This window comes from Canis lupus, chromosome 37 (assembly GCF_011100685.1).
Source record: "Canis lupus familiaris isolate Mischka breed German Shepherd chromosome 37, alternate assembly UU_Cfam_GSD_1.0, whole genome shotgun sequence".
Classification (NCBI taxonomy): domain Eukaryota; kingdom Metazoa; phylum Chordata; class Mammalia; order Carnivora; family Canidae; genus Canis; species Canis lupus.
Window position 1 is genome coordinate 22,468,353 of NC_049258.1, and position 13,605 is coordinate 22,481,957.

The following is a 13,605-nucleotide window of genomic DNA, read 5'->3' on the forward strand; positions in this document are numbered from 1 at the left end:
ACCTGAGCCAAAGGCAGATGCTCAACCACTGAGCCACCCAGATGTCCCAAAACATTTCTTTTTCTTCCATTTTGTTCCCTTCCATGCTCATACAAGAATTAGAGAAGTGCCTTACAGCAGACAGAGAGAGTGTGATTTCACTGCTGCCCCCAGCAGAAAGACTACAGATGTGGAACACATGTGTATAATAATTATGTGAAAAATTCTGTGTGGTGCTTTTATAAGAAAGTGACAATGATAAATATTTGTATGTTTGGTGTTCATATTATTTATTTATTTTTGGTGTTCGTATCATTTAAACAAAACCATCAACTTACTGTGTCTTACAATCTTTCTTACAGATTTCACTGAAAGCAATTTATTACTATACATATACATTTTTTTCTCTTGAGCTTGGGAGAATGAGAGCTTTGCCCTGTCTCCAGATTCAGGATGAACTGGTTTATCTCTTTCCTTTTTCTGTTCTAGATGGAAATGTTTTGAAAGGGAAGAGAAATACCTTCCTTGCAGAGGCCATGCTCCATTGAGGCAGCATGAACATTAGAATCTGATGAAATCCCAGCTCAGCCACTTGAGCTACTTGATATCTTTGAGCCTTTGTTTCTCAAATGCAAAATGAGGCTAACAATATAATTCATTAGATTGCTGTGAGGAAATATGGGATGATATATAGAAAGCAGCTAATACAGTATCTGGTGCACCAAAGACATCTTCTTTCTACCCCTTCCTGTTGAAAAGGAGGCTGTACCATGAGAAAAACACTTTGGGAACCACACAAATTTGTTTTGCAATAAAATTAATTAATTAATTAATTAATTAATTAATTAGAAAAATTAATTTTTCTATTCATGAGTATCATGTGAAAAATGCCAAATAGGACTTTCACAAAATTTGTAGGGTATTGTTCAGAAAGGTCTGATTTAAAACTTAGGTTATATGGTATATCATAAAAATCATTTAGAGGGTCCTGGGGTACCTCAGAAAAGTAAGCAGTCATCACCCAGGATTTAATGAGGGATCTGAATAAATATCATTTAAGAGGAAACTCTATCATATGTAGTAATATACCACAGATGAAATATAATAAAATACTGATTTCAAATAGTCCTCCCAAATGGCAACCCACATGGACAGGTGCTCTGCAAGGCAGGTATGATTTGTGACCAGACTACTTTTCATATGGGAAGCTCTTTTGTGGATTTCTCTGGACAGAAGTAAAGCATAAACCTGTTCTTTAATGAATGATGGTTAATGAGTCTTTCAAACATCTGAAGATAGCCAACATGAGATGTGTGATCTCTTTTCAATTTCTTCACCATCTGTGAGTCACAAATTCTGTGGTTCTTCTGCATGGGCCCAAGGCCCCTCCTCTGCTTATGGAAAGAAATGTCTTCTGGGGAAAGAGGACACCAAGAAACAGAAAGTATCCAAGAAAAAAAATCTGCTGAGTCAACCAGAAGACAGAGCAGAAAACATTTTTGGTGAAGGTAAAGGACAACAACGTGGTAAGAATTGCATAATCAGCTAAACAGTTGTTTCCAAGGAAATGACAGGCGTTCTGTATGTTGGGTGGGAATGGGAGTTTCAGATTTATCAACACATATTTATGTGTTTAGGATTATTTGTGTTTGTTGGTAAAGAGCTCAGACTAGAAGTCTTTGTTTACTCCCTGAAGATTTAATAAGCCAATTTGTTTCCTGTCTTCCATCTCATCCACAGACAGTATCTTTCTAAATAGGATACTAGGTTGTATGCATGAAGTTAAGCAAATATGGAGTGGGAAAATCACCTCATTGAAATAGATCATGGGAATGGCCTTAATTTACAGGAACATTAGGAAATTCTCAGAGTGGCCTCACCTACTGAGGAGATAAATGCTTAAGGCAATATTCCATCCTAAGCAAACTTCTGTGGCTGGAATACGTGTTTTGTATTTGACAGCAAGTTCAGTAGAACATCACCTCCCAACTCAGATCTGTACTGAATGCTGGGAAAAGAAAAAGGGTTGAATGAACCAAATAGGGCTTGCTGCAAAAATATCCTCATGTATAATCAAAATCTAGAAAGTGGGTGGTTCTGAATTTGGCCTGGCTTTACATAAAATACAAAACAGGGCAGGATGGGAGGACTGTTTTCAGAAGTTAGATTCTACAATTTCACAGATAAGATAATTTCACAAGCAAAGGTTTTGAAAGCATACATGAGAAGAAATTGCAGTCATCAAAGAGGAAGCAATTAAAGCATTTCACAAGAATTTCAGAGGAACAGGGTCAAGATACTGTCACAATCTGACAGCCTTCAGGAGGAGGTGGAAAGCAGATGGGAGGATAAAGTGGTGGGAAGAGAGACGGGAGTGTGAGGTTCCTCTAGGACTTCCGCTGAGTCAGCAAACCTTCCCAGATTAAAAAAAAATCCTGGATTCTTTTGACTAAATCTTCCATCGATGAAAGCACTCCTGCTAGGGACCCAGAAGTGGGTGCACATGTGTATAAAGGGCTTTGATGTCTGATATCAAAAGCTGGATTTCTGATGTAACTCACATCTGAGAGAATTCAGATAGAAAACAAAAAGTGGCAATAATTCGTTGACCTCGGTTTAACCCTGTTTCGAAAATAAAATCCTCTATTTGTTAATGTTTTATACTTATGAAAACTTCTTACGACCTTTATATCCTTGATTCCTATGTATCAGTGATACATTCAAACTAGTCATGAATGTGACAGGAAGGGAGAGGAGAGAAGGAGAAGGAATATTCCTAGGACGTGGTTCTTTGTGCATCAAGGTTGGATGCTGTCCTTACTATGGAGCAAGAGCATCTGGGTCTGAGTCTGGTGGGCAAGGCCAAAAGGGAGGTTGGACTGGGGCAATTTTTTCTGGAAAGTTATGACCATTGGTTGTCTACTCATAGACTACCTGTTTGTTACCTCTTCAATGCTGGCATGAGGTAGTGTAACTCCTATTAGGGGTGAGGAGACATGAAGTAACTTGCCATATGACCACTAGAGGTGAAGCTAGACTTTGATTTAGTTCCGTCTGAATTCAAAATTCCAACTGTGTACCCTCCACCACATTTTCATCATTTTTGGAGTGGTGCACATTGTTGAATGTTTACTTCACCCAAATGAAGTGTGGAATGAAAATATATTTCAGTGCTATTTTTAGTTTATCTACCATTTCACATTGCTTATCACACTGCTCCCTTCTACATGCAAAGCATATAGGGGTGCCTGGGTGGCTCAGTCGGTTAAGTGTCTGCCTTTGGCTCAGGTCATGATCCGGGGGTCCTGGGATCGAGTCCCACATGGGGCTCCCTGCTCAGCGGAGAGTCTGCTTCTCCCTCTCCCTCTGCCATTCTGCCCCCAGCTCATGCAGTCTCTCTTTCACTCACTTGCTGTGGCTCAAATAAATAAAATCTTTAAAAATATATATGTAATAATATATTTATATAGAAATTATGCATAATTATATATAATTTATTTAATATGTAATAAATACATAAAAATAATAAGTACATATTAATAAAATAATTAAGTATAAATCAGCTCAATGTATTTTGATGTATTGGGTCAGTTCTGCAATGCTATTAGTGTATCCATATACCACTCTTTCACAGTTTGAAGGAGAAGAGTAGAAGTAGGGGAAATCCTGCGTTGCAGGGAATCCCTGCCTCTTACTAACCCCTCAAAAATCACTTACCCATGTCTTCTAGAAATTGGCTTTGTACTCCCTTTCTGCCTATTCCTGGATATAATCCTATACTGGAAGACTTACATGTTGGAGCAAACTTTGAAAAACCAGAATGTTTTAAAAAATCAAAGAATAAAACCTGCAGAGGCAGTGATGGACCAGTTCATAGGATGCGGTTTAGCCACCCGTGTTGCTGGCTGGCACAGACTTTTAGCCCTTTCTACATTCTTGACTTTAATGACTTTGCTGTCAGGGTCCATGTGATTTAAATTCAGTGGTCATCTCCCAGCTTTTCCTACGGTAAGTCAGTTTCTCAAATTCATTGGGTGAATGGTGCCAAGTCTTGGTTTCAGACAATTGCAACACCTTACTAAAAGACCATGGGAACTAAATAGAAGAGGGAAAATCTCCATTATGTGTTTTTATCCTGTTTGATTAATTTCCCATTCAGTGCTTAAAAACCATTTTGATATGTCATGAGAAATTTGGACAAAAAGAGGTGAGAGGCTGGGGTAATATTTGTACTCTACTGAAATATGCATGACCAGCACTAGGATCGAGAGAAAGAGGTTTGTCCTTTGCACCTTCATCAGACTCCTTATCCATCTTTCCCTCACCTCCTTGCTGTTCAGAGCTTCCTGGAAAATATATTATTATGGCAGTTTAGTGAGCATGTTCTAATTATAAGGAAATACTTTTTTTCTTCTGTATTAAAATTCATGAGAGATAATTTTTTTGAAATTTCTGGCTTTGAAGCAGTCGCCAATTTGCATAAAAATTGTAAGTACAGTACCAAGAATTCTTCTCTCTCTGTCTCTGTCTCTCTGTCTCTCTGTCTCTCTCTCTCTCCCAATCTTTCCCTCTCTCTTTTTCTGCCCTGCACCATTTGAGAATAAGTTGGTGGTAGGATTCTCTATTATACCCAAAAACTTTATCATGTATTTCCAACAAACAAGAGCATTCCCTGACATAAATGCAAAGTCTTCACCAAAATTAGGAAATTAACATTGCTTTATAATGATGCTCTAATTCTCAAACTCCATTCAAGTGTTGCCAAATGTCCTAGTAACATTCTGTATAGAAAATCCATCTCAGGATCCCATGTTGCATTTAGTTGTCATCTCCAGAGACTATGTCAAATCAGAACAGTTCCTTGGTCTTTCCTTGACTTTCATCACCTAGGCACTTTTGTCTCCCAGACTTATTGATATATAAATGACATATAACATTCTGTAAGTTTAAAGTGTTCAAAGTGGTGATTTGGTGCATAACTATTGTGAAAGGATTACCACAATCAAGGACACTACAGGAAAAGAAAACTGTAGGCCAATATCTCTGATGAATATAGAGATTCTCAAATGTTCTCAACAAAATCCTAGCCAAGTGAATTCAACATCACCCCCCCCAAATACACACACACACACACACACACACACACACACACACACTCCCCATGTGGATACCCTCCTCCTCACCTGTTTGGATTCCAATACCCTGTGATGGGCTACCCGAGACACAAACTCAGAATTTTTTTTTTCTTCTAACATTTTATTTATTTAAGAGAGAGAGAGAAAGAGAGAGAGCATGAGCAGGAGGACGGGCAGAAAAAGAGGGAGAAGCAGACTCCCCACTGAGCAGGGAGTCCAATGCAGGGCTCCAAGCAGGGCTCCATCCCAGGACTCTGGGATCACCACTTGAGCCTAAGGCAGACACTTAACCGACTGAGCCACCCAGGTGCCCTCAAACTCAGACTTTGATACGGTAAACCAGGCCAATGCTCCACCTTCCTCAACTGGACGCTAGTTCCAACTTGTCCAGGCTCCAAATTGTATAGACACTCTCCTCATTTGACGTTCCATATTGGGCTGACTCCTGCACGGATGTCCTTCTGACTCAGTTCGGGGTTCACTACCCCCTCTCTGGGCCACCATTCCCCATGAGGATGATCCACTCACACTGCTCCGGCTCTAACTCTCCATGGAGGGTGCTGCATTTTCACAGGAGCCCTTCACCGGACTCAGGCTCTGACATCCCATTGTGGGTGACTGTACGCATGGATATCCTCCTTACCTTTTCCGGCGTTAGCACTGTGCTCTGGGCCATTATTGGGTGCCAGCTGTGTTTAAAACACAAAACTGATTTGTTCAGCCTCACCTAACACCATTCAAATAGAATTGTCAGGGAATGAAAGAGGAGAAAGGAGGGAGGGGAAGGGGAAGAGAGAGAGTTTTGAAAAAAAAAAAAAAAGTTGTTCTGAAGCTGAGTAACATCACACAAGAAAGACAATTTAAAAAATCACCTCATATAACAACCAAATTGAGGTTACAATACTTTCAAAATGGTGTAGCTGAAGAGTACCAGGATTTTACTGAAAAAAGGCTCTAAAATTAAAACAAAATTTGGAGAAAGCGTACTTAATGCTTTCAATTACACTTTAAGAGATTTTGCATAATTTTTAAAACACAATTTACAAACTTTTTCAAACCTGAGTATTAAGCATTGAATATCTTTATTTTCCAAATAATGTGTTATGGTTTTAAGAAAAAGTAGAAACACTTTTGGAATGCTTGCCTTTTTTCCAAAGGAAATCTTAGAGGAAAATAAATGTCAGTCTGATATAAAAACTAAGTAGTTCGGGTAACTGTTATGGAGAAAAACAGTAATACCAAAAAAAAAAAAAACCCACAAAAAAGACCAAAACAAAAAAAAAACCCCACCAACACCTATTACTTGTACTCCCAATAAAATGAAATTTCACTTTTAGAATTAGAATTTTTCTCCCTGTCAGTGTAAATACCACTGTTTTCTTTGCCATGGGCTTTGTGATTGTGCAAGCCATTTATAAAAGCAGAAAGTGTCACTACCAACTATTCCAACAGTATGAGGGACAAGCCTAACAAGATATACTTAAGAAAATAATTTCTCTCTGTATCCCAGGGTTTCCTTTCACTCAATGAAATAGTTAAGATTTGGGAAATGACTGATGTGGGAAAGTGAGGAAGAGAAAGAATATCACAGTTTGGAAACTATTTTCAATTTGGCATAAAAAAGAGTTATACTTGTTACTTGGAAAATTCTTGTGTAGTAATTAAACTCATATTTTTCAGGTCTTTTAGGCTCTGAAATTAAAAAAAAAAAAAAGCTTTGGGGCACCGGGTGGCTCAATTAGTGAAGCATCCAACTCTTGATTTTGGTTCAGGTTATGATCTCAGGGTTATAAGATGGCGTCATTCATCTGGCTCTGTGCTGGGTGTGGAGCCTGCTGAAGGTTTTCTCTCTTCTCCTCCTTCTGCCCCTCTCCCTCTTAAAAAAAAGCTTACTGTATATAAAGTGTTACTGTAAATTTCTAAAGGTTATGATTTCAGATCTACGTAAGCTATATGAAATAGAGAACTTAAGTGATTTAAATGATTTGATTTGAAAACACATCTACCTTTTTCTTTGGTATTTATACATACATTCAGGCTCCTGGATAATTAGCTTAACCACATTCTTCATTTTGCTTGCAACAGGAGTAACTGTTCCTATAGCTTTAGAGGCCTTCAGGGCCTTCAAAATATGCAGATGCCTCAGACTCATGGGGAAAAAATGCTCTATGGCAATAAGGTGGACCACTTTTTCCTCTAGATGCTCCTGAGATCATACTCTCGACAAAATGGCATAATCCCCTTAAGGTGTGAGCTGGAAGAGGGGAAGTTTTAATATAGTATCAGGGAAAGGGACAATAATTTAGAGTAGAATGTTGTCTTACGATAACCTAGAAAAAAAGCCTGAGATGAGGATCCTTGTGCAGGAAAATCTATAGAAGACCCAAAATCCTCCTTCCTGAGGGTCCTGAGCCTCTGAGTACCAGGCCTGTGTTAGGTCATGGGCATGGTGCAGGCCACAGTAAGACAACCTGAAAGTAACCAAGAGATGACCCAGTGACTCCCCTAAGTACTATACACATTCCTTCTTTCCCTCCTTAAGTAGAAATAGTCCTACCTTCTCACAACAATCGAGAACAAATTCCCTCACCAGTGTAGGAAGTCCTTTCTTTGTTGATCTGGCACAAAAAAATACCCAGATAGCAACCAAAGCTTTAGGTTTCAAGTGACTTTCACTGTGTTCTCCTGTAGAAGCATTTCCCCTCCAAGAACCAGAAACGAAAATTCCTCAAGTTGATCATGGGTGGAGTGGGTGATGTTGAATTCCTAGCTCCACTCCTTGGGTACCAGATCCATACTTTCTAGTTATAGGGCACACAAGACCAATACAATCACCATCAGTTAAAATTCTTTGCTGCATGCTAAAGAGTAATGCCTTAGCTGTGTGTCTTAAACTGACTGAGCCACTCAGGTGTCCCTAGCTATATGTCTTTAAAAGGTCTTTCCACTGCTATGTCATACCAGTTGCTTCTGGATGGTGTGATATGTGGCATGATTCATAGAGCCCGTGGTCACGTGCTCACCATTGAACTTCATTGGTTGTAAAGTGGGTCCCTTGTTCCAAAGTAATGCTATGGAAGCTGCTAAGCCAATGAACCAGACCAGTGTGTAGTAAAGACCAGCTCATCTCTGGAAGACATTTTGTCCTGATTGGGAGAAACAATTGCTCCTTCCAAGATAGAGTATCCAGCTTAGAATGTATAGCTGGTCTTGTCTTGGGGAAAGAGACACATTCCTAGGAACTCCCAAGCAAAGCAGTTTCAATCACCCAAGGACAATGTTCCAGGAAGGTTGCAAGTGTGAGCTGTTACCAGCAACAGCTACAACAGCCAGTATAGAAATTTCCAAGCATCTGGGCTTTTGAGCCCTTCCCATCATCTCATGAGGAATACGGATCATGTTCTCAGATGGCCACAGAAGCCAGCCTGGTAAAGTAATAGAGTGGAGTATGCCAAGTGGGAGCTGTGGCCAACTTGAGAGCTAACGCCCAGTCTAAAGGGAGATGCCAGTTCATCATTGCCAGCGTTGTTGCCAAATCTTTTCATTCTTCATGACTACCTGACAATCTAGATTTATTTTCATGCAAAATCTCTCAATTTTTAAAATGTCGACAATCATATCATCAGTTTTTCTAAAAGAAAACAGATGAAATACCCCAATTAGTGTAAATGGAGGAGTGGGAATGGTGGAGAATAGATTTGTAGGAGCAAATGGAAAATACCCAGCACAACAACCAATTCAGAGTATTTTTTTGAAGACTTTTCTTCTTCTTCTTCTTCTTCTTCTTCTTCTTCTTCTTCTTCTTCTTCTTCTTCTTCTTCTTCTTCTTCTTTTACTCATTTACGAGTGAGAGAGGCAGAGAGAGCAGAAACAGAGGAAGAGACAGAGGGAAAGAGAGAAGCAGACTCCCCACTGAGCAGGGCACCCCACTTGGGTCTCAATCCCAGGACCTGGAGATCATGGCCTGAGCCAAAGGTAGATGCTTAACCATCTGAGCCACCCAGGCACCCTCAATTCAGAATTTTTGAAAGCACTCTGGATTAACATGTAAACCTTGTAGTAGTCTGCTTGGACTGCCATAACAAAATACCATAGACCAGGTGGTTTAAACAACAGAAATTTATTTTCTCACAGTTCTAGAGGCTGGAAGTCTGAGATCAGGGTGTCAGCATGGTTGGTTTCTGATGAGATACCTCTTCCTGGTTTGCATCTGGCCACCTTCTCACTGTGTCCTTACAGAGCCTTTTCTTGGTATGTGCATGAGGAGAGACACACTCATGGTGCCCCCCACCCCATCCCTGAGAGAGAGAGAGAGAGAGAAAGGAAAGATCTTTATCATGCTTTATTGTGTCTCTTTTTATAAGGACATTAATCCTATAGAATCAGTGCCTCACCCTTATGACCTCATTTAACCTTGACTACAACCATGGAGGCCCCATTTCCAAATACAGCCATACTGTGGGTTAGGGTTTTTAATATATAAATTTGGGGGAAGGAAGACACACTCAGTCTATGATAGGCATCAAATAAGATACTTAGGTAAAACAAAACAAATGAAACATGTCCTCAAGCTAGCACTGGAACACCGGTGTTTGATCTCTGATACAAACACAACAAAGTGCCTACACATACAAGGTTGGCCCTAAATCCACTGCATTTTTTGTGTCCCAAGCTGTGATGAGTTAGACAGTATTTGGATCATAGTATTTGATTTACTGTTTAATTGATCACCCCAAGTTTTCACCTGTAAAAAGAAATAATGAGAAATCTGGGAAAATTATAGAACTGGAAAATATGTTCCATGCTTTTCACTTGAGATGAATTATTCGGTTCAACAAGTATTGACCTAGTAATTGTCTTGTTCTTTTTTATTTCAAACTGAGCTCTGCATTCAAAGGCAGTATGCAGAGGAACAGAGAACTAAAAACAATGTAGAACTGAGAATAGAAATCAGGTGTGTTGTCACTCTTGGTAGCAGAGCAAGTTAAGATGTTTCAGCTGGGGTATTTTAATAGCGCTTTCAATCAGAAACCGTAAAGGAGCCCAAAGAGCTGAAGACTTTGTCATCCTAGTACCCAAAAGTAATTTCCCTATATCTACATTGACATCAAAAGTGTCCTACTGTAGACCCATTGAATCAGAAACTCTGGGGATGGCGCTCAGTAATCTGTTTTACCAAATCCTCCAGGTCCATACAGCAGCTTGGGAGCCACTGCTGTATATTAGTGGAAAGGTAATTCTGGTGCACACGTCTGTTTGAAAACCATTGCTCTATATTAACATGCTGATGGAAAGAGGTAGAGCCAGGAGGAGAAGGGCTAGAAACTGACATTTCACGAAGCTTCTACAATGTCCCAGGCACCCTAGTAGGAGGTCCAGCAGTGCATCAGATATGAGCCAAGTATATCCAATTCCAAAGACCATGTGTTCAACCCCTTTAATCAAACTCCCTCCTTAAATATATTAAGTATCTTTATTCGTCCAAATCTTTCATATATGTTGTCTTATTTAATCTTTACAAGAGCTCTTGAGAGGTAGGCTCTATTATCCCCATTTTACAGATTAAGCAAATCAGGCCAAAAGAAGGCATTTTCTCACTGTGGCATGGTTGGGATTTACACTCAATTCGGATTGTCACAAAGCCAGTGTTCTCACCTTGTCTCCCTACACCAAGTTGATTCCTTCGTTTGTTAAATCTTTACTTCTGGTTGCCATTACCTGCCTGCTGCTCATCTGTTTTCTGTGTTAGAGGATTCAATCTTTCTCAATTGGCATGTCTCAGCTGAACCACAGAACACAGGAAATGGTTCAAGTGGCTTTTTTCTCACTTCTCCCAAGGTTGGTCTTTAGTGCGAGGCTACCTGCATGGGTGGGGCTGGGGAGAACCAATTCATTACCCATAATGGAAGTCTTAGACATAAGGACTCCATTCTTTCACAGAAACCCCTGAAGAAAGCCTAGAAGACATATGGAAAACCATTTTTATTAACTCATCTGCCAATTCAATTTACTCCTTTAAACTTCCTCTTTGGGGATCCCTGGGTGGCGCAGCGGTTTAGCGCCTGCCTTTGGCCCAGGGTGCGATCCTGGAGACCTGGGATCGAATCCCACATCGGGCTCCCGGTGCATGGAGCCTGCTTCTCCCTCTGCCTGTGTCTCTGCCTCTCTCTCTGTCACTGTGTGCCTATCATAAAAAAAAAAAAAAAAAAAAAAAAAAAAAAATTTAAACTTCCTCTTTGAATATCTTCCTTTAGTCAGAAAATGTGCCAAGAGGAAGCATGCTGTAATTGAGAAAACACTGAAGTGGGGTGGGGGTGGGGGGGCGGGAATTTTAAATCCGTCACCTCTGCTAGGTAGATGTGCCTTACCTGATAATTCATTTCTATTCCTGGCCTCTGTTTCTTCACAGGAAAATATTGTCTGAATTCATGAACATCAAAGACCATTCTGTCCAGCTCTAGCATTCTACTGTTTATGAAAAGAAATCGAGCCCTACTATCAAATCATCCAATCATTCCAATGAAGGAAAGAGAAACCAAAGAAGGGAATATACATGTCTTGTTATTGTGTGTATATACCTTTATGTATAATCACCTATGACCCTTTGGATATTATTGTATGTGGTTTTCTTCCTGATAATAGTGGGTTTCTGGACACATTACCACCAAATATAGTGCCCTTGGCATGTTGAATATTTTAAGCTGAAGAAGTTTGAGAAAATGACAGAAGCAAGAAGATCACTCTGACCATCCCCCTTCCGACTTGACCTTTCTTCCTTAAAACAGATCATAAAACCCTCATGTCAGAGGTAACCTTCCTCTACTCAGGGAAAAGGAGCATCTTTATCTCTGAAGACAAGGGGATACCAAGGAGGATTCTAAGAAACAGGCCTTACTAAGTTTCCTCCAGTTTACTATGCTTACCACATACTCCTTAACCTGTCTTATTCTAACATGCTGTTGACTTTTCATGAACCTAGCATAAAAATACACAGGCTTAACTGTTTCTTTGGGTTTCTTGGGCTCCTGTGTCACATAAGACCTATATTGAATAAATTTGTTGGATTTTTTTTTTTTTCAGTTTAACTTTTAGACCCACCCAGCAATCCTAAGAGGGTTACAATTTTTTTTCTCTCTCCTGTAATACACACAATTATTTTCTTGGGTACATTTTTGTAAAAATCTTTGTTCTTAAAGTATTTTCACTTAGCATTCATATGAGGATTAAGGGTGATAGTTATGGTAACCCTGACAGTTTTTAAGAACTCTTTATGATGTCCTGGATCTGACCTACTTATGGCACTTAATTTGATTCAGTCCAATACAATCAATTTTATTCTGCAGCATTTTCCCATGTGCATCCCCTGTAAACATTACATTAACTCATGGAAACCTGGCTCGAAATTCTCTTCCAGTGGAAAAGTTAATGCCATGAGTGAGTAGGCTGGCTAATTAATAATTTTAGAGGTTATGGTGAAATGTTCCTTAGTAGGAATTTCCATTTTGGAAGAGCAGAGCCTATTTTTTTTCTTGTCCTGAGCGATATGCATGATATAAAACTTTTCATATCTCTAAAGGCTTAAACTAGAAGCTACTGTTGGTTGGCCTTTTTTTTTTTTTTTTTAAGTGTTTCTCCTAGCAGGAGAATAATAAAAAGTATTGCCTTTTATAATCATTCACCAGCGAACAGTCCATAGATTCATCAAATGAAAAATTCTTCATAAAGAAAATCCAAAACATACTAATCAAGCAAACCTAGGCAAGTTTGCATATTTTTGCAGAAAATTAGATTAGTCAAAGTAAGACTTAGATAATGTTCCAAATCTCTATCAACTCATTTGTTTGTAGGTTCATCAGAAGAGGATTTAACTGGCCAAAATGAGGGGGCAAGGAAGTAAAAGTCTCCTAATGTTTAACTGCTTGCAGCTGCTAACTTTGTATCCAGCCAATAAAGATTTATAAACAGTACATTCTTTGTTTCATGCTGAGGTTTCTCCATATACAAAAAAAAAGGATGAAATTCAGCATAGTTACTTTCAGCCTATGACAATTGTGGACCAAACTAATAATTGATAGAGGACAAAAAATGAGAAAGTGGCACTCTGAGAAAGAACTGATGTCAAGAATGAAAAGGAATGACCTCTTAAAACCATCCCCAGGATAGGCAACTGTAATGTTTACAAGCTTATAAATACTTTTGCTAAAGCATTTGATCTGTACAGATATTTGGTCAATAAAAGCATCTTTTTTACCCCCAAAGTTGTAAATGCACAGATTTGTCAAAATTATCTAAAGCTCTCCCAAATAAAATCAGTATTTCTTCTCTTTCCGAGAATTGGAAGCCAACAACTTTCAGGTATGACTAACTAACTGTGACAGACTCTACAGACATGAATACTAAGCGTATGTGTGTCATAGGTATGTGGAATGTTCTTCTGTGATCAAGCAGAATTAAGAACGAGGTTTTTCCAGCATGTCAAAAATTAAGTTTA

At 39.2% G+C, this 13,605-nt stretch overlaps 1 long non-coding RNA gene across 1 annotated transcript in view; it reads left to right on the forward strand.

The window, feature by feature from the left end:
• The window catches only part of LOC111094355, a 34,628-nt gene extending 21,507 nt beyond the window's left edge, over positions 1–13,121 (forward strand). Inside the window, exon 3 of the long non-coding RNA XR_005384975.1 lies at positions 11,524–13,121. This is a non-coding gene — a long non-coding RNA (uncharacterized LOC111094355). The remainder of the gene's footprint in view (positions 1–11,523) is intronic.
• Positions 13,122–13,605: the final 484 nt, after the last annotated feature.